This window comes from Scyliorhinus torazame, chromosome 22 (assembly GCF_047496885.1).
Source record: "Scyliorhinus torazame isolate Kashiwa2021f chromosome 22, sScyTor2.1, whole genome shotgun sequence".
Classification (NCBI taxonomy): Eukaryota; Metazoa; Chordata; class Chondrichthyes; order Carcharhiniformes; family Scyliorhinidae; genus Scyliorhinus; species Scyliorhinus torazame.
Window position 1 is genome coordinate 77,777,805 of NC_092728.1, and position 27,686 is coordinate 77,805,490.

At 41.5% G+C, this 27,686-nt stretch overlaps 1 protein-coding gene across 12 annotated transcripts in view; it reads right to left on the reverse strand.

The window, feature by feature from the left end:
* Positions 1–27,686, reverse strand: part of strbp (spermatid perinuclear RNA binding protein) — a 276,353-nt gene that overhangs the window by 208,242 nt on the left and 40,425 nt on the right. For 2 of the 12 annotated variants that reach the window (XM_072488406.1, XM_072488402.1), the window contains exon 2: positions 18,021–18,134. The exons of the other annotated variants lie outside the window; for them this stretch is intronic. The gene's annotated coding sequence lies outside the window, so the exon portion shown is untranslated. The remainder of the gene's footprint in view (positions 1–18,020; positions 18,135–27,686) is intronic. 12 annotated transcript variants of the gene reach the window in all.

Consider the following 27,686-nt stretch of genomic DNA (forward strand, 5'->3'; position numbering starts at 1 on the left):
CTAGTCAAGAGGAAGAAGGAAGCTTAGGTAAGGTTGAGGAAGCAAGGATCAGACTCGGCTCTAGAGGGTTACAAGGTAGCCAGGAAGGAACTCAAAAATGGACTGAGGAGAGCTAGAAGGAGGCATGAAAAAGCCCTGGCGGGAAGGATTAGGGAAAACCCAAAGGCGTTTTAACACTTATGTGGGAAATAAGAGGATGATCAGAGTGAGAGTAGGGCCGATCAGGGATAGTGGAGGGAACTTGTGCCTAGAGACTGAGGAGATGGGACAGGCCCTAAATGAATACTTTGCTTCAGTATTCACTAGAGAGAGACCTTGTTGCCCATGAGAATAGTGTGAACCAGGTTAATAGCCTTGAACAGGTTGATATTAAGGATGTGCTGGAAATTTTGAAAAGCATCAGGATAGATAAGTCCCCTGGGCCTGGCGGGATATACCCAGGGTTACTGCGGGAAGTGAGAAAGGAGATTGCTGCGCCATTGGCAATTATCTTTGCATCCTCGCTCTCCACTGGAGTAGTACCGGATGATTGGAGGGAGGCGAATGTTGTTCCCCTGTTCAAGAAAGGGAATAGGGAAATCTCTGGGAATTACAGACCCATCAGTCTTAAGTCTCTGGTGAGCAAAATATTGGAAAGGATTCTGAGAGATAGGATTTATGATTATTTAGAAAAACATAGTTTGATTAAAGATAGTCAGCATGGCTTTGAGGGGCAGGTTCTGCCTCACAAGCCTCATTGAATTCTTTCAGGATGTGACGAGACACATTGATCAAGGTCAGGCAGTGGACGTGGTGTATATCATGGATTTCAGTAAGGCATTCGATAAGGTTCCCCATGGTAGGCTCATTCAGAAAGTTAGGGGGCATGGGATACAGGGAAATCTGGCTGTCTGGATACAGAATTGGCTGGCCGAAAGAAGACAGCGAGTGGTAGTGGATGGAAAGTATTCCGCCTGGAGGTCTGTGACCAGTGGTGTCCCGCAAGGATCTGTTCTCGGACCCCTGCTCTTTGTGGTTTTTATAAATGACTTGGATGAGGAAGTGGAAGGGTGGGTTTGTAAGTTTGCCGATGACCCGAAGGTTGGGGGAGTTGTAGATAGTGTTGAGTGTTGTTGCAGGTTACAACAGGACATTGACAGGATGCAGAACTGAGCTGAGAAGTGGCAGATCAAGTTCAACCTTGATAAATGTGAAGTGATTCATTTTGGAATGTCGAATTTGAATGCTGAATACAGGGTTAAAGGCAAGATTCTTGGAAGTGTGGAGGGATCTTGGGATCCACATACATAGGTCCCCAAAGTTGCCACCCAGGTTGATAGGGTTGTTAAGAAATTGTATGGTGTGTTGGCTTTCATTAACAGGGGGGTTGAGTTTAAGAGCCACGAGGTTTTGCTGCAGCTTTATAAAACCCTAGTTAGACCACACTTGGAATATTGTGTCCAGTTCTGGTCCCCTCATTCTAGGAAGGATGTGGATGTTTTGGAGAGGGTACAGAGGGGATTTACCAGGATACTGCCTGGACTGGAGGGCATGTCTTATGAAGAAAGGTTGAGGGAGCTAGGGCTTTTCTCACAGGATCGAAGAAGGCAGAGAGGTGACTTGATAGAGGTTTACAAGGTGATGAGAGGCACGGATAGAGTGGATAGCCAGAGACTTTTCCCCAGGGTGGAAATGGCTGTCACGAGGGGACATAATTGTAAGGTGATTGGAGGACGGTATAGGAGCGATGTCAGCGGTAGGTTCTTTACACAGAGTGATGGGTGTGTGGAATGCACTGCCAGCAGAGATGGGGGAGTCAGAGTCATTAGGGACATTTAAGTGACTCTTGGACAGGCACATGGACAGCAGTAAATTGAAGGGGTGTAGGTTAGGTTGATCTTAGATTAGGATAAATGGTCGGCACAACATCATGGGGTGTAGGGCCTGTACTGTGCTGTACTGTTCTATGTTCTATTAGTTTTTGTCAACCTTTGTCTCGTTGCATACCTATAGAAACTTTTTTGTGTACAATTTTTATGTTCCCATCTCACTCTAGAATTCTAAATTCCCATGAATATAATCCTAACCGACTTGATAGTTTACCTTCATACTCTATTTTCCCTTCTTAATCAATCCTTTGCTGAACTTTAAACTGCTCCCAATCCTCCGGTCTATTGCTTTTCTTGCCAATTTGTATGCTTCTTCTTTGAATCTAATACTATTTCTAATTTCCCTTGTAAGCCATGGTTTGGCCACAGTTCTCTATCCATTTTTGCACCAAATAGGAATAAACAACTTTTGGAGTTCACCCATTTGTTCCTTAAATGCCGGTTATTGCCTGTCCATTGTCCTTCCTTTCAATAATGTTTCCCTGTCCATTTGAGCCAACTTGTGTCTCATGCCATCTTCTTAGTCACCTTTATTGAGTTCAGGACCCTGGTGGTGAATATGTGGAATTCTTTGCTGCAGAAGGCTGTGGAGGACAAATCACGGAGTGTCTTTAAGACAGAGATAGATACGTTCTTGATTAATAAGGAGATCAGGGGTTATGGGGAAAAGGCAGGAGAATGGGGATGTGAAAAATATCAGCCATGATTGAATGATAGAGCAGACTCGATGGGCCGAGTGGCCTAATCCTGCTCCTATGTCTTATGGTCACAAAATCAACTACCTCACCATTCACCCTGATGAGAATTCTATCATTTATGGTCACACATCCCTGAGGGTTCTCTCACAACTAGATTGCCAACTAATCCTTTCTCATTGTATAATACCCAATCCAAGATGGCCTGTTCCCTTGTTGGTTCCTCAATATATTGGTCCAGAAAACCACCCCGTATACACTCCAGAAATTCCTCCTCTGTTGTACTACGACTAATTTGACTCACCAAATCTATTTGCAGATTAAAGTCACCCATAATCACAGATGTTCATCACGTGCATCTCTGATTTCCTGTTTAATGCAATTTCCAACATTACCACAACAGTTTAGTGGTCTATATACCAACCCCACGAATGTTTTTTGCCCCTTGGTGTTTCTTAACCCGACCCATATAGATTCCACATAGCATGTGGTTAATATCTTTTCTCAATATTATATCAATATCTTCATCTTTTTTTAAAAAAAATATTTTTATTCTTTTTCACATTTTCTCCAAAATTTGCACCCACCAACAATAAACAATAAGCAATAACAAACATAATGTCAATCCCCATATCAACAACGACAATCCCATCCTCCCACCAACCCCCAAACAACTGCCCGCGTGTTAATATAAACAAATGACAAAAGGAAATCAGGAATCACCCAGTCACCATTAACACATACAGTCCCCTCCCCCCAACCCCCCCCCCCCCAAACTAATGTTCGATGTTATCCAATTCTTGAAAGTACATAATGAATAATGCCCATGAATTGTAGAACCCCTCCATCCTTCCCCTCAGTTCAAACTTAACCTTCTCAAGAGTCAAGAATTCCAACATTGGAAAATAAACAGAAATCGGGCAACACGTTCATTTTACCCGCCTGTACCCGACCCACTAGTGACAGAGGGAGACCATCCCACCTTGCCAGATCAGCTTTCTTTCTCCCTACTAAACTAGAAATGCTGTACCTACGGAGTTCCCCCCCCCCCCACTCCCGAGCAACCTGAACCCCCCGTGAGTCCCTGCCCTACGGAATGGCAGCCCCCCATCCCAGCCCGACACCACAAAATACTCACTCGTCTAGATTTAATTTGTACGCCGAGAAAGGCCCAAACACCCGAAGCAGCTCCAATATTCCCCCTACTGACACACTCGTTCAGACGCGTATAACAAGTCATCTGCATATAAGGACAAACTATGCTCTATCTTCCCCCACACTATCCCATTCCATACGCCCGAACTTCTTAACACAACGGCCAACTGCTCAATTCCGAGTGCAAACAGCTGGGGGTCATAGGACATCACTGCCTAGTCCCACGGTGAAGAGAAAAGTATCTCGAGCTGATGTTATTTGTGTAGACACTTGCCCTCGGCTCCTTATAGTAGCTTTACCCAGTCCACAAATCTTGGTCCAATCCCAAACCGCTCCAGAACTGCCATCAAGTACCCCCATTCTACCTGGTCGAAAGCCTTCTCAGCATCCAATGCCACAACCACCTCTGTTTCCTTCTCCTCCGCTGGTGCCATAACAATGTTCAATACCCTTCTAACGTTTGAAAAATGCTGCCTCCCTCTCACGAACCCCATCTGATCTTCACCTATCACCTTCGGGAAGCACTCCTCCAGCATACCTGCCAGTACCTTCACCAATACTTTTGCTTATCAATATCTTCTTTAATCAACAATGCAGCTCCACCATCTTTTCCTTTCTGTCTGTCCTTCCTTAACACTGAATAGCACTCAATGTTTAGTTCCCATTCTTGGTCACCATGGAGCCATGTCTCTTTAACCCCAACCACATCATTCCCATGAACATCAATCTATGCAGCTAATTCATCCATTTTGTTTTGAATAATCCAAGCATTCAGGTACAAAACCTTAAGGCTAGTCCTTTTAACATTCCTTGTCCCTTTTCCACTATTTTTTACGTGTTGATATCCAATTCCGGCCCTGGATTACTCTGCCTACCACTTTTTTTGTTCTCCTTGCTGTCCTTTTCTCTTGTTCTTGATTTCCCCTTCTCTGAATCCTTACATAGTTCCCATCCCCCTGCCGTAATAGTTTAAAACCTCCCCAACCATCCCATAAGCTAACTCCAGTAGCTCCGAAATATCAGCCCATGCTGGCCTAAAAAAAAAATTACAATTCAAGGTCAAACAGAAAAACTTAAACAACACAAGACGTTTCACCTTGCCAGATCTAGCTTTTGTTATCTGGGAATCTGGGTGGCCCATGTTTGAGCCCCGTTCCATTAATTAAATTATGCTCGCCTGGTGAATGGGGTCAAATTTGACTTACAAAAGTAGGATAACCTCTCCCTGTTCTTGGCGGGCAGGGTTCAGACTGTTAAAATGAATGTCCTCCTGAAGGTTTTATTTCTTTTTTAGTGACTCCCTATTTTTCTTCCCAAATCTTTCTTTGTTAGAGTCAATAAAGTGATACTTACCTCATTTGGGTGGTCAAGACCCCAAGGATTCATAGGGTTTTTCTTCAGAGGGAGAGTCAGTCGGGTGGCTTAGCTTTACCCAACTTGTAGTTTTACGACTGGGCAGCTAATTTTGAAATGGTATTAGGATGGCTCAAGGATCCAAATACCATTTGGGGGCAGAAGGATGCAAGCTCTTGTAGCGGTTCAATCTTGGGGGCCTTGGTAACTGGCTCGCTTCCATTTTCCCCTGCAAAATTTACCTCGGGTCTGGTAGTGGCATCCACTCTGAGGATTTGCAGGCAGTTTTATCAACATTTTAAGCTCGGATCCATGTCGCTTTTAGCCTCTATTTGTAGAAATCATCTCTTTGTGCCAGCGAGTTTAGACTCAATAGTTCAGATCATTGGGGGGGGGTTTAAGGACCTGTTTGTGGAAGATAGGTTTGTCAGTTTTGAGGAGCTCTTGGACAAATTTAAATTCCCGAGGACTAATTTATTCCGGTATTTCCAGTTTCACGATTTCTTAATTTCCCTTGGCACCTTCGCCCTCCTTCTTGAATAGGATCTTATCCCTGGCTGAGTTGGGTGAGGGGAGGATTTCAGACATGTATGGACTGATCCTGTCGGCAGAGCAGGCAGTGTTGGATGAGGTGAAGTGGAAGTGGGAGGGTGAGCTGGATAAACCACATTATTATGCTAATACTACTTGATTTATTTTAGAATTTCATATACACTAAAGTTTATGTTTAAAATAATCAAATCTTTGGGGGGGGGGGTATGGTAGATCTATTGGTTCTAACAGAATGTTCAGATTTCTCTTTAAATATTAACAGTCCCCAACTGGATCGTAACGTATAATACATTTATTTCAGCCTTTCCATAATCAGTTAGTTCAAAACCACTCACTATATTCCCTTCTTCAATTGTTTGATGGAGGGCTGTGGAGTGAGACTCTTCACAGGATCAACTCTATTTCATATGCTAGACTCAACTTGATTCAGTTCAAGGTGATGCACAGGGCCCATCTGATCAAGACAAGGAAGAGTGGATTTATTTCTCGGGGGGGCACGCGTGGAGGATAGCCGTCAATGTTCTTCTCGGGGGCCAGTGAATCATACCCACATGTTCTAGTTCTGAACACATGTTTTACGCTTGTAAACATCTGGTTCTCTTTTTTTCAACACCATGTCAGGGTTTCTTGGTATCAAGCTGGAGCCTTGTCCCCTGGTGGCCATTTTGCGGGTTTCGGACTCGCCAGTTATCCAAACGGGGGTGAAGGCAGACATCCTTACCTTTGCCTCGTTGATAGCCCGGTGGCGGGGTCTGCTAGGATAGAGATCTCCTACTCCGCCAAGTGCTTCGACCTGGTTGGGTGACCTGATGGAGGTTCTAAATCTAGAGAAAGTCAAGTACACCATTAGGGTGTACCATTGGAAAATGCTCAGGACACTAAGATGCTTAATGTAAAACCTGGGCTGTTCCAGCGAAACACCACGGGGGTCACCCTAGAGTACATGTATAATGTATGAACATTTTTCTCAAATTCAGTAATATCCCCAATTCTAAATTTACCCATTAAAAACAAACTATTTATTGTACAAAACTACATGCTGTGCCAAATCCACTTGGCTGAGTGTAACTCTTAGTTATTTGCTGCTAGTCATCTGAAACATTGTGCTACTGTTTGGAACAGAATCATTACTGTTGTAAGTTTATTGCCAAAATGTAATGCTCTTGTCGAGTTCTCTGAAGTTCAGTCAGCGCAACAATATAGTGAAGGGTTTGAACTAGGACACAATGAAAAAGGTCAAAAATCTATGGCCTCAATGTATAAAGTATACAAATGCAACAGTCCAGAGCTACACCATTATGGGGATGGTGTTCTCTGGTTTCAATTTATTTGGTGGTTTGATAGAAAGGTTTAACATGGAACATTCATAGAACATACAGTGCAGAAGGCCATTCAGCCCATCGAGTCTGCACCGACCCACTTAAGCGCTTACTTCCACCCTAGCCCCGTAACCCAATAACCCCTCCTAACCTTTTTGAACACTAAGGGTAATTTAGCATGGCCAATCCACCTAACCTGCACGTCCTTGGAATGTGGGAGGAAACCGGAACACCCGGAGGAAACCCACACAGACACGGGGAGAACGTGCAGACTCCGCACAGACAGTGACCCAGCAGGGAAGACTCCGCACAGACAGTGACCCAGCAGGGAATAGAACCTGGGACTCTGGCGCTGTGAAGCCACAGTGCTATCCACTTGTGCTACCATGCTGCCTGCTTGGAACTGGTGTGTGCAGTTCTCAGGTCACTTTAGCAAAGTAAATGACAGTTGTAAGCACAATAAAAAAACTAATTTCGTCATTATGTGAGATTTTGACTGAGGTTTAATCTTAGTCTGAATTTTGTGAGAACAGAAGCTGGAAGATTGCATAATTTGAAACGAGTGGGCGAATCTACAGTGGTCCTCACAGAGTCTTGTGAAAAACAAAGTAATCAGCTGAATTCGTTCAGAAATATTGAAAGGTAACTAAATAAGGGACTGAGGCCTCCACAGTCAAGAGTGGGCAAATTAAAGTTTTACCTCTGAGAATAAGAGTGGAAGAGAATTCTCCAGAGGACTACAGCATACTTATTGGTGGTCCTGACACAAGTAAGTAACCAATAACTAATAAAAGAATTGTTGGGGGAAGTAAAAAGTAAACCTGAGTGGAGAACATATACAGTTAAATAAAACATGTTATTATGCTAATACTACTTGTTTTACTTTAGAACATAGAACAATACAGCACAGAACAGGCCCTTCCGCCCTCGATGGAGTGCCTTTAGTCTTTCATATACACTTATGTTCTTGTTTAAAATAATCAAATCTTGGCAGGGGGGGGGGGGGGGGGGGGGGGTAAGATCTATTGGTTCTAACAGAGTGTTCTGATTTCTCTTTAAATATTAACAGTCCCCAACTGGATTGTAACGTATACTAGATTTATATCAGCCTTTCCATATCAGTTAGTTCAAAACCACTCACTATATTCCCTTCTCCAATTGTTTACCCATCTGCAGTTTTTTATGTTTTTCATAATTCCTTGGACATTTCATTGGACTCCAGTCACCTTTCACCTGCACAGGGGAGTTTATCCTTCAACCTTTTCAGCATTGTTTTTTTCTCCACGTGTGTCATACCCCAACTAATATAACTGGCACCGTAAACCAGTCAGACCAGTAAAACAAGAGTTCAACAGTTCTACCACAAACTAATTTTCCCTCTTACAGACGATCAACCAATTACCACAAATATACTCCTGGGATATAAACCATCCAGAATCAATGTGATCCAGAATTAGAAATTCATTTCCATCCCACAGCCATCTTAGTTTCTCCACTGTAATCAACTCCTAAACTCAATAGGTTTGGAGTTTTTAAAACAAATCTGATTTCTATTATTTCCACAAAGATTATCCTCTAAATTTTCTGCACTATCATATTGTTCTGACTCCCTGGTCCAGCGTGCAGTCAATCCCAGCCCCACTTGACCAAGAGTTGCAACACAATTGAAATTAATAAATAATTCTTCGAAAAACACCCAATGTCTTTGGCTCTTGGCTGCCCAATAATTGCAATCACCAGGTCCGTAAATTTAAACACAATTAAGTTTATTATAACGTGGTGCAGTGGTTAGGACTGCTGCCTCACGGCACCGAGGACCTGGGATTGATCCCGACCCTGGGTCACTATCCATGTAGAGTTTGTACATTCTCCCCGTGGGTCTCACCCCCACAACCTAAAGATGTGCCGGGTAGGTGAATTGGCCACACTAAATTGCCCTTAAATGGAAAAAAAGAATTAGGCACCCTAAATTTATTTTTAAAAAATAAAAAGTTGAATAACAATAACTGTAATTAAATATGTAGCAAATGCAACAGGTTAAATATTATCCAATTCTTATCCCTCACACTCTCTTTCTATAAAACACACACACGCACCATGGGGAAAGAGAGAGAGAGAGAGAGAGGAGGGAGGGGGAGAGAAAAGATGGAGGGAGGGACGGAGAGAGAGAGAGTGTGTGAGTGAGTGAGTAAGAGAGAGAGAGAGAAAGAAAAGGGGGGAGAGAGAGAGAGAAAATAGGGAGAGAAAGAGAACAGAGGTAGACATCTGATCCAAAAGTATCTCCCTCTCTGGGAATGCCAGTTAGACCACTTGTCTGTCCATATGAGACACATTGGAACAATCCAGTAATTTAAAGGCTAATACGAAACCACGGATCCCCAAATTAAATTTAGTCGTTCTTTTATGCAGTCGGTTAAAGCCCATGAATGGCCATCTGTGTTCCAAAGTCTGAGCATGCTTCATAGGCATTTAACAGATTACATTTATGGAAATTTCATCCAATAACTCAAAAAAGAAGATCCAAACCTTCATCGCAATTCAATTGATGGATTCCAAGTTCACATAACACTTCTGATTTTACTTTTTGCAGGAAGTGACAATGGTAAGGCCATATTTTGTTTTTCATTATGTAGGGACGTAATCTGTGCTGACATACTTGCTTCATTCTCCCACTAGTTACATGATTCAGAGAACATTGAAAGGTTATCATACTCCGACAATTTCTTCTGTCATTTATTTTTAAATAACTACTAGGATTGCACTTTTATGTCTGCGACTTTTATTTTGGTTCCCAGCCTTCATCTTAGTTCACCATTCTCTGCGACCACATTCCAGAAAGCCAGTTGGTGAATAAACCGGAAGCCAAGCTTTACACATTTAGAAATTGGTTTACAAACTTACCCGGTATATATTTTTTAACCCAACAGCTTCAGTTTTACCTGTTTAAAGGGGCTCAAGTGAATCCGCATTTAATGCGCAACACCTGCATTGAATTAAATAGAATATACACTGGACAAGTGTAATATACACTGGACAAGTGTGAGGTCAGCAATGTTGGATATGTGAAGGCCTAATGAAAGTATTTTTATAATGCAGAGGGACTCAACTGTGGAGGATGATAGTCATTTGAGAGTCCATTTAGGCAAATATTTAAAAGCTAGTACTGGAACAAAGTATTTTTAAAAAACTAATGGAATGTTGGCTCGTATGTACAGAGCCTGAGGCACTGAACCATTCCTACAATCGAAGAGCAACTATATTTCAGAACACTAACTCCAACCATTTACTGAATGTGTGACAGGAACAGTTGTGCATGTGTAGCCAATCCATAAAAAAGAAAAAGTTGAATAACAATAACTATAATTAAATATGTAGCAAATGCAACAGGTTAACTATTATCCAATTCTTATCCCTCACACTCTCTCTCTCTTTAACCTTTAACTTTAACTTGGTGTTGTAAAACTTCTTACTGTGCCCACCCCAGTCCAACGCCCGCATCTCCACATCATATAAAACACACACACACACAAGGGGGAAAGAGAGGAGGGAGGGGGAGAGAAAAGATGGAGGGAGGGAGGGAGGGGGAGAGAAAAGATGGAGGGAGTGAGGGACGGAGAGAGAGAGAGAGAGAGAGAGAGAGAGAGAGAGAGAGAGAGAGAGAGCGAGCGAGCGTGAGAAATGCTTATTTTCACTGACATCCATAACTCCCTCTGGTTCTCTGAAAAATCATCCGACATGGACAGGATCCAATCACAGTCTGTTGCCGGGCAGAAAATCACCTTTTGGCCAATTCATTGGCTGCATCCCACCGATTTCTTGGATGCCGAAAAGGAGTTCTGCTGTCCGATGCTCGCACAATGTTGTCTTTTTAATTCTTCACCTCCCCCGCTTGTCTTAAATATACATGTCCATGAAGCATCCATGGATCAAATGATATCAGAAAAATAAAGAGATGGAAAATAAGGAAATCAACAGGAAGGGCCCTTACAATATCGGTTGTAATTTGAAAAATGGATCAAGTCATAGGTCTTCCCAATACATAAGAAAAATGTTAGTTTTCAGGTCATGTAAAATGAATGGATCAGAACTGTTACTTTTCGCATGAATTTCCATGCCATCTCATCAATAGAGATACAAACCTACTGTAAGAAAAAACAGTGGCCAGAATCTTCCCGGTCCCTTGGAAATTACTTTAAAGATGGGACAGCCAGGAAAGTAGCGGAAAAACCCGTTGGGACGACTGTCACAACATTGTCTGACCTCTAGGCAAGTTTCCTCAAGGATGGGCTGCCACAGGAATCGGCAACCCACTCCAAAGAGATGGGCAATAATTGTTATTAAGGCATCACTTAAGGGCCATTTTCCCACACCGATGGATCTTACCCGGTGGGGGACTAGCCCCGCTGAGTCCGGAGCCAGGCAACAATTTGGAGGCAACGAAGCCTGCTTTCCATGCCCCATGACAAAGCCGCAAGACTGAAGAGACCAGAGCCACCTCTCTCATTGGGACTTCTATGTCCCTGTTCAACCCGCCATCCTTCATAAAACGGCCTTCATGTTTGCTGTTGTGCCGGCAGACGGGCTAGTAAGGTGCACTGCATCGGCACATGCAAATAAACACCGGGTCTCAGCTCAGTATTTCCAACTTTTTTAAATGTCAGCATATAATTAACTTTATGACTGAATGGATACATAATAAATTGCAAATTTTCTTTTCTTCTAAAAAAGTGTTACATTGCTAAAGACCAGCTGTTGTGCAACTTCCATAAATACCTTGTTCATTCTCCTGGCAATGTCTAATAAAATACATACATCTGTCTCTGGCAGTAGAACAATCAGGAACAAAGCATTTTATATCTCCGTAATCACAGCTTGTATTTGCTAAATAGCAATTATCCCAACTCGCCTTTTGTATGTCCTACTCTGCTAGAGAAATGCACAAAATTCACACACATGTTTCAAAATTGGTCACTGCACAATCACAACAAAAGATTGACTTGGAATATAGTTTTTAAAATTAATGTAACAAAGGCCACAAAGTGGTTTTCAGGAAACAAACAGCAGATTTTCAAAATACACAATTAGTATTTGCATCCCGAACAAAAATTGTTGGAGGGTGGGAGTAATTCTGTACAGACAAGCTACAGCTTACATGTTGGACGTTTATGGAGACATTTAATAAGTACGGCATCTCAGAACTCTCTAATAGCAGTGTATTACAACTTAAAGAAAAACTGAACCACCACGCCCTCTTCCACACCCTCAATGAAAAACAAGTTGGGCAAACTTCTAGTTCACGACTCATGTGTTTTAGATTTTAACTTTTAGTTTAGGAACATAACTTCTGGTTTTGGAGTTGAAATGTTTCAATATAACTTAGATAAGGTTTTTCAAACTCAGGGCCGCGATGTTATGGGCCAGGGTTTAGAGAACCCCAAAGTGTATCATGGAGTTCACCTGACCCACCACCTTTAATAGATTGTGGTATGGAGAGCACACGGCCCACTCTACAGGTATGGTACAGCAGAAATGGAAAAGTATTTTTTAAAGCAAAACAATGTTTATTCTATGAACTCAAGTTAACCATTTTAAAACATAGTGAACATCTTAGCAACCATTAATTCAAATACAACCCCCAAAGAATACAACACTAAGTAATCCTTTAAGCTTTCCTTTTAACATCCATAAGACTGAAAAATAAAACCTTTAACAGAAGCACCTCAGGTTTAACTTCACTACTGAGAACAGTTACCACATTGAAATCAGCAAATGGACATTCATAAGCTTGCAGAGATTCATACACAGCCTGCTGTGATTGCAGCTTCTCCAAAACTAAAATGAAACCAAACCCACCATGCAGCAAAAAGCCTAAAGCGAAAGTAAAAAGCTGACAGACAGCCCAGCTCCACCCACTCTGACATCACTGCAGTAATAAACACCCATTTCTTAAAGGTACTTTCACTACAGATATTTATACACACCCATTTATAAACATCCATTTCTTAAAGGTACTCTCACATAACACATCCCACAAAGAAAAAAAACCCATCAACTTCAAGATGGTTTCATTTTTCACTATCCTTTAAGAAATGCACACAATAAATATATTCTTTCGTTTCAAAAAACAAGACACGCAAACAGGCACAATAATATAGTCCCTTTCTTTTTTTTCTTCTCCTTCCTCCAACTGGAATCCCTCTTGATTGACAGTCTCTTTGAACAAGAAGGTCTCTGCACGATCCATCCATTTCCCTACGCCTCGGCATTTCTCTTTAAAGTCAGATACTTAACTTTAATCTGATCACAGAGTCCCTTGTAATTTTCCAACACAGGAGCATTGGTTATCACAGCTTTCAGACAGTCAAATGCCTGCTGAAAGTCCGCTGTCCACTAAAACTTTCTACGTTTCTTCAGCAAGTCCATCAGTGGAGCAATCACGCTACAAAACGTTTGCGCAAATGTTCGATCAAATCCACTCATGCTAAGAAATCGCATTATTTCCCTTAGTCTTGAGGGTATTGGAAACTCCTCAATAACTGTTGGTTTCACATCCCGTGTGACCATTCGACCCTATCCGATTGTACGGCCAAAGAAAGTGACTTGGGCTTTTCCAAATTCACTTTTGGCGAGGTTCATCACCAAACCCGCCTCCTGAAGTCATCGAATAACTCCATCAGATGTTTTAAATGTTCTTTCCATGTCTGGCTGAAAATTACCAGATCGTCGATGTATACCGCACAATTGGGTAATCCTGAAACAACTTTGTTAGTAAACCGTTGAAATGTGGCTGGGGCGTTTTTCATGCCAAATGGTATAACTTTGAATTGGTATATGGTCTAGAGTCACAAAATCTGAAATTTCCTTCGCCCTTTCGGAAAGGTACCTGCCAGTAACCTTTAAGTAAATCCAGTTTGGAAATAAAAGCCGATTGTCCCACTTTCTCAATGCAATCCTCCAAACATGGGATAGGATAAGAGTCCGTTTTTGTAACTGCATTAACCTTTTTATAGTCCACACACAACCGTTGGGTACCGTCTGGTTTTGATACCATCACGATGGGTGAACATCCTCGTTTTCCAATTTAATTTGAGGTATGTCAAATTCACAGTCATCTGGATTTGGTTTGTCACTGAGTTAGAATCATTAAAACCTCATCCTTTTTCTGTCCTTCCCTTTCAAAGTACCCTTTAAACAAATTCACATGACACCACTCAGTGAGTCTTCTTTCTATCAGGTGTTTTTACCAAGTAATTCACCTCACTTAATTTCCTTTCAATCTGATAAGGTCCACAAAACCTAACTTTTAAAAGTTCACCTACCACTGGTAACAATACTAAAACTTTATCTCTACTGGCAAAACTACGAACTTTGGATTTCTTGTCCGCTACCTGTTTCATCATATTTTGTGCAACTTTTAAATGTTGTCGAGCCAATTCACCTGCACTATTTAATCGTTCCCTACAATTTAACACATAATCCAATAATGTAATTTCCAATTTCTCACTCACCAATTTTTCCTTAATCAATTTAAGTGGTCCTCTTACCTCATGACCAAAAATTAGTTCAAAAGGACTGAATTTGGTTGATTCATTAGGTGCATCCCTAATTGCAAACAGTACGAATGGAATTCCTTGCTCTTTTTAGCCTTAGTCTATTGGCTCTGATTACGTCACCTTTGCTCACAAGTCGCCAGGTATCTTTATGATACCGCCACGTGGTTCAAGTTCAAGTTATGATTAATAATACAGCACACCGCTTAGTAAGGATTAAAACAATGGTCATTTATTATATACAACAAGCAATATTAATACACTAATACTACTATCTATATAATAAACCTATCACTACTGGCCAATACTTAGCTTAGGAAGAGCCCACCAGGTCAGGAAAACGAATGGCTTGTCCAATCATATCTGGCCCGCAGGATTCAAAAGGCTGCTACAGGTCGGTGGCTAGGTGTCTCTACCGGATTGCGATCGCTGGATTCAAACTTACTGTTGCCGGTTGCTGTTCTTGCGAAGGTCTCGAGCAGGCGAAGGGGAGAGAGAGAGAGAGAGATCTGAACTTGTGCCTCACTTTTATAGGGCCCAGGGGCTTCCCGCCTCCCAGGGCGGCCCTTGACCCTGAGTCCCAAGTGATTGGATTTGTCCCCAATCCCTGGGGTCGATGTGTCCAGTGGTGAGGCGATTCCTCGATCGGGGGATGGTCGTTCACCCGTCTTTGTTTCGGCCACTGCAGGCGCCGACTGGTCTGGCCCGGTATTCAATTGCTAATATGTTGCAATTGTTCCCGGGGATAGCCGATTTAACTGCAGATGCCTGGATAGATGGGCTGCAAACAGTCCTGAATGTAGCTGCAAATACCTGGGTTGATGGGCTGTTGATAGCCCTGAGTATCGATCTGGGCTAACTTCCCCAGAGCCGAATATGCAATACTGTCTGCAACTGCCTGCTTGTGTCTTGTTAGCTGCTTTTCCCAGCAGTCTTTCGGGTTAGCCATTTCAAACTGGGTTTTTGCCAGATTAATCGGAACGCAGCCATTTTACGTGGCTACAATCCCAATCCTCTGGGTAATCGTGACAATAAGCCGTCAACATTGTCTTTAATTGGGCAGCACGGTGGCGCAGTGGGTTAGCCCTGTTGCCTCACGGCGCCGAGGTCCCAGGTTCGATCCCAGCTCTGGGTCACTGTCAGTGTGGAGTTTGCACATTCTCCCCGTGTCTGCGTGGGTTTCGCCCCCACAACCCAAAAGATGTGCAGGGTAGGTGAATTGGTCACACTAAAATTGCCCCTTAATTGGAAAAAATGAATTGGGCACTCTAAATCTTTTTTAAAAACATTGTCTTTAATGTCTGATGCCACCTTTCTAACACTCCCAGTGATTCTGGTTGGTACGCAGTTGAGTAAATTGTTTTATTCCTAAGCTATCCATAACTTCTTTGAATAACCTGGAGGTAAAATTTGATCCTTGATCAGATTGTATTTCTGTGGGTAGTCCATATCTAGTAAAGAATTTAAGTAACTCCGCCACAATCTATTTTAGCTGTAATATTAAGTACTGGAATGGCCTCTGGAAACCTAGTAGACACATCCATTATAGTCAAAAGATATTGATTCCCACTTTTTGTTTTAGGAAGCGGTCCTATGCAATCGATTAGAACCCTTGTAAAAGGCTCAAAATGCTGGAATGGGTATTAAGGGCGCTGGTTTTATCACTGCTTGAGATTTCCCTATCACTTGACATGTGTGACATGATTGACAAGATTTAACTACATCTTTATGTAGTCCAAGCCAATAAAAATAATTTTGTATTTCAGCTTGCGTTTTCCTTATTCCCAAATGACCTCCCACTGGTACCTCATGTGCAACTCGCAACACCTCCTTTCTATACCCTACCGGCAATACTACTTGATGAACCTCTGCCCACTTTTCATCCACCTGCATATGTAAAGGTCTCCCATTTTCTCATCAAGCCATCACTTTTACGGTAATAACACTCCGGTATACACTCAGGTTCCTCTTCCGTGTATGCTTTCTGATACATCCATTTTATTTCTACATCTTTCTGTTGTAACTCCGCCACTTTTCCTGAACTAAAAATATCCGCCTCATCCTCCACCTACCGGGTCTTGGTCTGATAATTGCACTTCAACTTCATCTTCACTCTTTGATTTCTCCTCTTGTCTTAACATGTGACTTTGCAGCCTTGTTACTACACAATCCGTAAAAATCCCAGGATATTCGTCCTTCAACACTTCAGTTGTCTGATTTTTCCACTGGCTGATCAACCACAGTGGGCATCACTCCCACCTGCGATCCAGCTATATCATTACCCAAAATAAACTATATTCCTGGACAAGAAAGTTTCTCTAATACTCCTACTACCACTTCACCACTCTTCCACTGGACTTAAAAGGTACTTTTTAAAGCAAAACAATGTTTATTCTATGAACTCAAGTTAACCATTTTAAAACATAGTGAACATCTTAGTAACCATTAATTCAGATACAACCCCCAAAGACTACAACACTAAGTAATCCTTTAAGCTTTCCTTTTAACATCCATAAGACTTAAAAACAAAACCTTTAACAGAAGCACCTCAGGTTTAACTTCACTACTGAGAACAGTTACCACGTTGAAATCAGCAAATGGACATTCATAAGCTTGCAGAAATTCACACAACCTGCTGTGATTGCAGCTTCTCCAAAACTAAAATGAAACCAAACCCACCCTGCAGCAAAAAGCCTAAAGCGAAAGTAAAAAGCTGACTGACAGCCCAGCTCCACCACTCTCTGACATCACTGCAGTAATAAACACCCATTTCTTAAAGGTGCTCTCACTACAGATATTTATATACACACCCATTTATAAAAAAACATTTCTTAAAGGTACTCTCACATGACAGGACCCCACAGGTGGGTGTCAGGAGAGTCGCGGAGCGATCAGTCGCGACATTCCCGATCGTGGGAGAAGAGTCCAATGGCTGCGATTGGCCTTTAAATGCAAACAATTGAGTCTTCCCAGAGAGCAAATCACGAATGCGGCACGTACATCGACGCCCGCAATTTGGACGCAAAATCATGACGAGAGATTCTTCCATTTGTAGCTGCCAACAAGCAAACAACAGGACTGTGTAAAGAACTGAAGGTGGGTCATTTTGTATTAAGGGAGGGCCAGAGTCACACAACTTAATCTGCTGGAGCGAGCTTCACAGGAGAGTCCAGGGAAGGACAAAGCAGCGCTGGTGTGAGCTGTATGTAGAGCTCGAGGGTTTCTGGTGAACAAAGAAAAAACTGAAGTCGGGTACAAAGCAGCCCCAAAATAATTTATTGAGGTATGGCTTTCTTAATTGTGCCAATAAAAATCAGGATGCAAAACCCATGAGTGTTATATGCAGGGAGGTACTGATAAATGAGTTTAATATCCTCAAAACCTCAAAGCCAAGGCGGGTTTGAGGACAACCTTCTTGATTTTTTTGAAAGGATGCAGCAAGGACTTAAATCGTCAGCTGAAATCCTTAGCAGAAATGCAACATTGAATGAAAAAGCAAGTAATATTGTGAGGATCAAGCAGGTTCACCTGTTGTATCGAAGATAATAAATAATGGTGGGCCCCAACGCCGGCCCGTGTGGGTTGCGAAGATCGGCTGGCCTGGGTTGGGAAGGTCAGCAGTATTGGTGGTAAAAGTGGATCCTGGGGAAAAAAGTTGGAAAAACACTGACTTAGATAGTAAGCAAACCAACGGCAATTGACCATCAAAAGCGTGAGCCATGTTGATTTAAGGGGTCAGTGCTAAAAAGGTTAAGATTATAAACAGCATGGAGCTTGCTCTTATCTTCGTAATGGTGCCAGCCAGCTGGCAGGTCTAGGAGGCATTGTCCTGTCTGTTAGAAATATAAGTTATTCATATGTTTTCCTAGAATAAAGGAAAATACTTGAAATAAAAGACAACTAATCTCGCCATAGATTTAGGCAGGATGGAGTCTTGGTAGAAGGTTATTTAGGCAGGATGGAGTCTTGGTAGAAGGTTATTTAGTTTAATTAGTGGGTGTGTGTTTGAAAGCAGTTCATTTGGAACAATTATATGTAGCAGTTTATCCACTTCAGTTGACAACATATTTTGTATATGTGAAATCCAGAATTCGTTCCATGTACCACAGCAACTTAAAATAAAATCAAGAATCTGCTGACTTTCACCATCAGTGTCGACTGGAATCTCTCCATCCTCTCCACCAAGACAGTACTCAAGAATTACGGATCATTAGTACAATTTACTGCATGCTGATGCTGCAGTGACCTTGCAAACATAGTCAACAAACATGAACCAAGCAAACCTATTAAATGGAGAAGTTCTAGTAATGTAACTGCAAATCAAACTGCAAATACATCGCACTCTTGGCCAAACAATTATATAATTGACTTTATGATGGTTATAATAACCTAAGTATTCTGTGTGGAAACCGACTATATGCCACACAAAGAAACCACACCCAAATTGCTTTATTTTTAACTACAGAATGTAGTGATATTCTAATAAACATTTAACATGGCATGCAAAGTTGTTAAATACATATATTCCACTTTTATAGATTGCTCTTCTTGGCACATGGAATACAATGGTATTCAATACCCATGTATGTAACAACTTATCTCTATATCAGGTCAAAATGCAAGCTGAGAACAAGAAATGTCTGGTCCAGCCCAAATCTTTGGCTGGCGATAGGTATGGAATTGCTGGCGAGGACACAGAGTTTGTGGCATTAAGGGGTCAAAGTACTGTTCTATGTTCTAAAAACTCAATATTGGACAAGCAATCCAATTGTACAGAAAATGGAAGGGTCAACAGCTGGATTGCTGACAGCATGCATGTGAAAGCTGACCCCATGTAGCAGATGATTTGCCAACATGGAGACGATGGTCTGAATAGCCGCCTTTATGCTGTAATGATTCTATGATGTCAGCAAAGTGCAGTACATAGATAAGCAAAGGGGGATCAAAGATAGTACCTTGTGTGAAATGAAAGCAATGCATGGAGTCTGAAAGGGTATCCATGGCTCTATTATCGGATAAGTAAGAGCGGAAGCATGTGAGCATAATCCTCCAAGACAGTAGGATCAAGATATCAATTTTAACAACAGAAATTGAATTACAATACTTTTATTCCGGAGGCACGGTGGGGCAGTGGTCAGCACTGCTGCCTCACAGCACCGGAGACTCATGTTCAATCCTGGCCACGGGTCAATGTCCTTGGGGAGTTTGCACATTCCCCCATGTCTGAGTGGGTCTCACCCCAACAATCCAAAGATGTGCAGGGTAGGTGGATCGGCCATGCTAAGTTGCTCCTTAATTGGATTCTTTTTTAAAGAAACAATATTTTTATTCCCCGTTTCGTTCAACACAGCTGAAACCATCAGCTTTCTGGGCACAAAAAGCGAGTTGCATTTGGACTACAATAGAGAATAGCATAGTTTTTTCTGTATACTTTGGTGTTAATAATTATTGCCTGTAAACATACTGTAGTGGTTATCCTGTACAACGAACAGCTGTATGCAAACGGTCAGTCAATTTAAACTGCACCTTTCATACAACAGGTACAAACAACTAAGGATGTGAAGTTTTGATGGGGCATAATTATATTCTTTTGTGTAATGCTAAATGGTTATGAAAGAGAAAGTCGTCAGAGTCCCAGAGAGCGAGAGAGAGTGTGTGTGTTGGTGATTTAACCTGGGGGTCACCACACCTCAGGCAAGGGACAAGGTTGAGAAATCAGGGCCAGTACAGGAATGGAACCCAGATTGTTGACAACGCTCTTGCATCACAAACCAGCTGTCCAGCTAACCGAGCTAACCAATCTCCCAAATGTTGTCACAGTCCCAGAGGACCATAAGCTGCTTTCCGCTTTGAGGGGTGGTGACTGGTGGGGATATAACCCAAGGATCACCACAACTCGGGCAAGAGGCTAGGTTGAGTCTTCATGAATAATCGAGGCCAGTATGGGAATTGAACCTGCGCTGTTGGGTGTCATTCTGCATCACGAACCAGCCGTCCAGTCAACTGAGCTAACTGACCCCTTAACGGTCATATAATTAGAGTGAATGGCAGTTCTGAATCAAAATTTTCTTCACATGAAAATGAATCACTAGCTGACAGAAAAAGTCACCATAGCAAGTTTTCACATATACCATTTAAATACAAGCCAGGAGACATTATATCTTTTAACTTCCACATTAACATACCACAATTGTCCAGCCTGACAAGTACAGTGAACCATGAAGTGAAGTACCTATCATTGGTCCAAAGATTTACATTTACAGTAGGTAAAAGGCTATTTAATCAAATATTAATTTTATATACAGCTTAAAATTGATGATCTGATTCTAAGTGAGTTGTCTATTGTTCATGTAATAAATTTACAAAGCAACATTATATTCTCCAAACACTTGGCCATTATAATTTATGTAACCAAATTTAGTGTGATGCAAATGTCAGAATGAATACATGGAGAATTCAATCTTGTGTATGTAGTTAAAATTTGCATTGACAAAGTACAGGAGACTAGTAATACAATAATCTATTCTTTAATTTAGATCGATAAAAGATTAGGCCAAAGTAAATTTCAAAAAATTTACAGAAAAATACCAATAGGTTGACAAAACAGGGGCATTGAGATTAATTACTCAAACAGCAAGCTCATTTTTGTCAACAGAATCTTTAGGCAAACTTCAGCTTCATGAAAAAAACCTAAATGCTACTGCGAACAATATTATTGTGTAATTAAGATCAACTTTGACCAAGTACCAGAGACACTTCAGAAGCAAGGAACAAAATAAACCACGCTTCTCTCATAAAATATGAAATGCAATATTATAAAGTGCTTCCTACCAAAGGGTTCAACATCACGTTTCTAAGCATCCACAATTCGGCAGGGTGGTGCCGGTAGTTCACGCCCAGTGTCTTCACCGGTTGACAGTTTATGTCCAGTTAACGAGTTATAGAACACTGCTTGCAATGTGTAGTCCAGAGAGAAGTTATGTTTTGGGATTTAGAGCTGAATTATTTTTAAAGTATTCAGTGAACCCTAAAATGCAATGTTGCCATGCAGATGGGGTTAAGTTGAAGAAGGTTCTCTAGTTTTAATTTATCTGTGTGTTTGCTGGAAGATGGGTTTGGTTGCAGTTTGGACTGTGTGGTTTGCAGCTCAGAAAAACGTTCCAAGTGGTTAGCAGGCTCTAGGCAGTTGGGGCTCAGAAATTCTGCACAGCTGAAAAGGTGGCAAAAGGTCACAGGTTACATGCCAGGCAGTTGGCAAAAGCCATTTACAAGCTCAAAGCTGCCAAGAGACTGGAATTCGGAGAAATCCAGCAAAAATGCCAGTTTATTGAGGCTGGCGATCTGAAAACGAATTTTCAATAATTAGAGGTGCGCATACAGGTCTCAGGTGGTTGAAAAATCTGGAGGGGAGGCAATTCGAGTCTGTACAGCTCTTGAGGAAATTCAGAGGATAAATCTTCAAAAATGACGAGTTGAATCGTCATGAGAGAGACAGAATTCTAACTAGATAGTGTGACTCACAGTGGTTACTGACATCTGGGTGGGTTGGTGAGAAATCTGTGGGTTCTGACTTGGTCACATCTGCCATTTAATGTGAAGCGTGGAGTGTTCGACCAGTTTGCCTGTTAATTCATATTACCTCATGTTAATTCTGAATGGTATAGTATTAGTAGACTATTTCACTTTTCTGATTTTGTGTAGTAAAGTTTCTCACTCTCACACACTCACTCACTCTCTCGGGAAAAGATGCCCTCAGCATCCACTCTGTCAAGCTCCCCCAGAATCTTAGATGTTTCACTAAAATGACATCTCATTTTTCTAAACTCCTCATCAACCTTTCCACATAAGACAGCCCCTTCATCCTAAGAATCAGCCTCGTGATTCTTCTCTGAACTGTTTCCAAAAAGTGTAGCCCTCCTTAAGCAAGGTCTCCTTAAGCAAGGAAATAAAAAACGGACATAGTACTCCAGGTGCGATCGCACTAATGCCTTTTATGGTTGTTGCAAGACTTACCTACTTTTATACCCCATCCCCTTGCATAAATACCAACATTCCATTTGCCTTCCTAATTACTTGCTGATGTTGCATCTCAATTTTTTTATGATTCATGTAAAAGGGCATTCAAACAACTTTATACCATATATACCATAATATTCTGCAATCTCTCTTCGTTTAAATATGCTGCTTTTCTATTCTTCCCAAAATGGACAACCTTACATTTTCGCAAATTATACTCCATCTGCCAAATCTTTGCCACTCACTTAACCCATCTATATATCTTTGCAGACTTTTTGTATATTCCTCTTGCTTTCCTAGCTATCTTTGTAACATCAGCAAATTTAGTTAAAATACAACCAGTCCCAAAAGCTGGAAACAGCGGAGGCCACAGCGCTGCTCCCTGTGGCACCACACTAATTAGTTTGCCAACCTGAAAATGGTCCATTTAACCCAATTCGGTTTCCTTTTGGTTAACCAATCCTTTATCTATTCTAATACTTCACCATCAACACCATGGGTTTTTTGTGCAAATGCCTTTTATATTTATCAAATGCCTTTTGGAAATCCAAATTCTCTACATCTACATGGTGCCCCTTTATCTACCCTGCTTGTTACCTCCTCAAAAGAGCTCTCATAAATTTGTCAAATAAGATTTCCCTTATTCCAAACACTGGTGACTTTGCCAAATTGTATGATGATTTCCAAAATGTCCTGCTACTACCTCCTTAATGATAGATTCCGGCATTTCTCACTAATAGATGTTAGACAAACTCACAACTGGTTTTCTCTTTTCTATCTTCCTCCTTTCTTGAATAGTGGTGTTACATTTGTGCTTTTCCAATCCACTGGGACCTTTCCAAAATCTAGAGAGATTACAACCAATGTATGTATCCAATATTTCGGCTGCCATTTATTTTAAGACCCAAGGATACAAGCCATCAGGTCCAGGGGATTTGTCAACCTTTTGTCCTAATAGTTTTCCTATTTTTCTCTAGTCATCGTGATTGTTTTAGGTTCCTCTCTCCCCTTTACCCTCTACTTTTACATTAGTCTTGGAATGTACTTTGTGTCTTTTACTGTGAGGACAGATACAAATTACAGCTTCAAGGTCTCTGCATTTGGGGCTCTGTCTATGTGGAGTCGGCACGTTCTCCCTCTGTCCGCGTGGGTTTCCTCTGGGTGCTCGAGTTTTCTCCCAATGTCCCGAAAGACATGCTGTTAGGTAATTTGGACATTCTGAATTCTCCCTCTGTGTACCCGAACAGGCGCTGGAATGTGGCGACTAGGGGATTTTCACAGTAACTTCATTGCAGCATTAATGTAAGCCTACTTGTGACAATAAAGATTATTTCCCCATTAATTCCCAGTCTCATCTGCGATGGAACGCCTTTATTTTAGCTACTCTTAACTTTTATATATCTTTAGACGCTTTTACTGTCTGTTTTTATATGTCTTTCTAGTTTTCCTTTACAGTGCAAAGTTTCCCTTTGCTGGTTTCTAAAATTTTCTCAATCCTCTGGGCTACCATTAAGCTTTGCCGCAATGTAGGCCTTTTCTTTCAATTTGATACCATCCTTTATTTCCTTAGTTAGCCATGCACACTTCTCAGCTGAAGTACTTAAATGCCAACTCTGGTTCCTCACCAATTAAATCTCTTTCGGTATCTGTCGTTTTGGACGACTTCAATTTAAAAATCAGCAGTGTAGGAGTGACGATTCAGGTATTGGAAGAGCTGCTTTTTAAATATCACAGCAGATAGAACTATCTCTGCTGTTCCTATGCAACAATATTTAAATTCTGATTCTAAATTAGCCAGAGCCTCGCACAGTGGAGATGAGCTTGAATATCAACAGCAGAAGCCTAGACTGAAGTTGGGACAGAGTTACTATTTAAATATCAGTGCTGGGGCAGCAAAATGTTTTCCTGTCATCTATTGCTCTCATCTTCAAACATTGTGAAAATAGGTTCAGATGAAGGAAGATCTCCAGATGGTGTTTTTCTTCCTTTCATAGTGTTAATCTTACCGTATCCTCATTGAAGCATCTGGCTGCTTCTGTACCCTAGCCTCTATATTGCTACCCAACTGTTAATTAACCTTGGTTAAATATATATTTCCTGACATCAGCCCTAAATTTGTCTTCACAACCACCCCATAGCCAAAAATTGTTACTTTCTCTATTCCATTAAATGTCTGTTCCCTTTAGAGGCATTGAGGAAATTGTTGTAAATAGCAAGTCAAACCTTACAGTTTTTCGCTCAGACACTTGGGATCAACTTCATTGCTTTTTCCTGCACTGCTTTACTAACTGAATAGCTCGCTAGTCATATTGACCAGTAATATATTTTAAATCCAAGCCATCCCCTCAACTCCTGGTGTTGATCTAAAATTAAGCAACCACTACAGTACTAATACCACCCACACATAAACAGGATTCAGCCCCACAAATCAATTCAATTACTTCACGGTTGATATGTTCCTTAACTTCATTTACCTGCATCAGATCTATATCCATTCATATCTTTACCCAAGAAAGATCGGAGTCTTGAAATATTTAATTCAGCATCCACGGCTTTTCTGGGGTGAATGTTCCAGATTTTGACACACCCTTTATCTGGAAAAAGTGCTTCCTGATTTCACTCCTCAATAGTCCAGGGTCATGCCCTCTTTTTCTAGATTTCCTTACCAAAGGAAATAATTTATCTACATCTGTGTTATCGTATCCTTCCATCATTTAAATACCTCAATAAGATTCGTGTTTCAGACTTCAAAACGAAAGGGAAATCAAGTTAAGTTGATGCAGGTCACTCTTTAACCCTTTAATCCCTGGTACAATTCGAGTGATTCCGTGCTGCACAACAAAGACAGTGTAAGAAAAGCCAAACAAAAGTAAAATTTCAGAAAAGGTAAAGACAGGAAAGAACAAATAGTTCTTCCGGAAGCTCCAAATCTGATATGTGCAAGTTGCATTTATATCGTGTCCTTCACTGCATTAACGTGTCCTAAAGCACTTTCCAGCTAATTAAATATTTATGAATTGGATGTTTATTTGTCCCACACTTGGGGAGCGTTTCCTGCACACAGTGCCAGTCACAATGTCAGCTGCTGCATTAAAACAAACAAGTTGGCTTGACACAGACCAACACTGTGCAGTCCTTACCAACTGCAAGTAAGTGTATCCACTTTACCCAACATTCATCCAGTTTCCTCTGTAAAAGATGCTTCTGGCTACTCAGTGCAAAATGAAGGTTTATAATTCTGAATTTTCAATAAATGAGATATCTGACGTCCAATTAACTCAAACTGTGAAGAATTGGCTGTCGTTTATTTTTTTGGGGGAAATCAATTTTTAAAAAATATCTTCAATATGTAGGATTCAAAACAACATCCCTGGGATTAAGACTGAGCTACCTGGGCTGTGAAGAACATCTTGCACAAAGCTTAAACACGCTGGGGGAAAAATTGCATTTAAATCAACTAATTTACTTTGTTTATTTCCACGGTCTGATTTATTACTTATTGAGCCAATTGGTGTTCTGTAGAGTTTCTTTACCTTGATATCATTGCAGAGCTTTAATAATACAGCCTCTGCTAATCAGAGCACTAACACATTCAATGTTGATGTAAATAGGCAGTTTTACAAAACTGTATTACAAGTCGTAGTTCGTATATAGAAAAATGCCATCCTCTTCGTCAGCACCAGGAGCAGTTACACATGTGCTGGCGGTCGCAGTATGGATTGGCTACACATGCACAACTGTTCCTGTCACACATCCAGTAAATGGTTGGAGTTAGTGTTCTGAAATATAGTTGCTCTTCGATTGTAGGAATGGTTCAGTGCCTCAGGCTTTGTACATACGAGCCAACATTCCATTAGTTTTTTAAAAATACTTTGTTCCAGTACTAGCTTTTAAATATTTGCCTAAATGGACTCTCAAATGACTATCATCCTCCACAGTTGAGTCCCTCTGCATTATAAAAATACTTTCTTTTTTTTTTTAAATAATATTTTATTGAAAATTTTTGGTCAACCAACACAGTACATTGTGCATCCTTTACACAACATTGTAACAATACAGATAATAATGACCTTTTTAAATTTAAACAAAAACAACAACAAATAAATAAATATTAAACAAAAAAAAAAAAAAAAAAAAACTAGCCCTAATTGGCAACTGCCTTGTCTCAGGCCACCCCCCCCCCCCCCCCCCATAGTCCTGGGCCGCTGCTGCTGCCTTCTTTGTTCTCCCCTATCTATCTTTCCGCAAGATATTCGACGAACGGTTGCCACCGCCTAGTAAACCCTTGAGCCGACCCCCTTAGGACGAACTTAATCCGCTCTAACTTTATGAACCCCGCCATATCATTTATCCAGGTCTCCACCCCCGGGGGCTTGGCTTCTTTCCACATTAGCAATATTCTGCGCCGGGCTACTAGGGACGCAAAGGCCAAAACATCGGCCTCTTTCGCCTCCTGCACTCCCGGCTCTTGTGCAACCCCAAATATAGCCAACCCCCAGCTTGGTTCGACCCGGACTCCTACTACTTTCGAAAGCACCTTTGTCACCCCCATCCAAAACCCCTGTAGTGCCGGGCATGACCAAAACATATGGGTATGATTCGCTGGGCTTCTCGAGCACCTCGCACACCTATCCTCCACCCCAAAAAATTTACTGAGCCGTGTTCCAGTCATATGTGCCCTGTGTAATACCTTAAACTGAATCAGGCTTAGCCTGGCGCACGAGGACGACGAGTTTACCCTGTTTAGGGCATCTGCCCACATCCCCTCCTCAATCTCCTCCCCTAGCTCTTCTTCCCATTTCCCTTTTAGTTCGTCCATCATAGTCTCCCCTTCGTCTCTCATTTCCCTATATATATCCGACACCTTACCGTCCCCCACCCATTTCTTTGAGATGACTCTGTCCTGCACCTCTTGTGTCGGGAGCTGCGGGAATTCCCTCACCTGTTGCCTCGCAAAAGCCCTCAATTGCATGTACCTGAATGCATTCCGTTGGGGCAACCCATATTTCTCGGTCAGCGCTCCCAGACTCGCAAACTTCCCATCCACAAATAGATCTTTCAATTGCGTTATACCTGCTCTTTGCCACATTCCATATCCCCCATCCATTCCCCCCGGTGCAAACCTATGGTTGTTTCTTATCGGGGACCCCCCCCAGTGCTCCGGTCTTTCCCCTATGT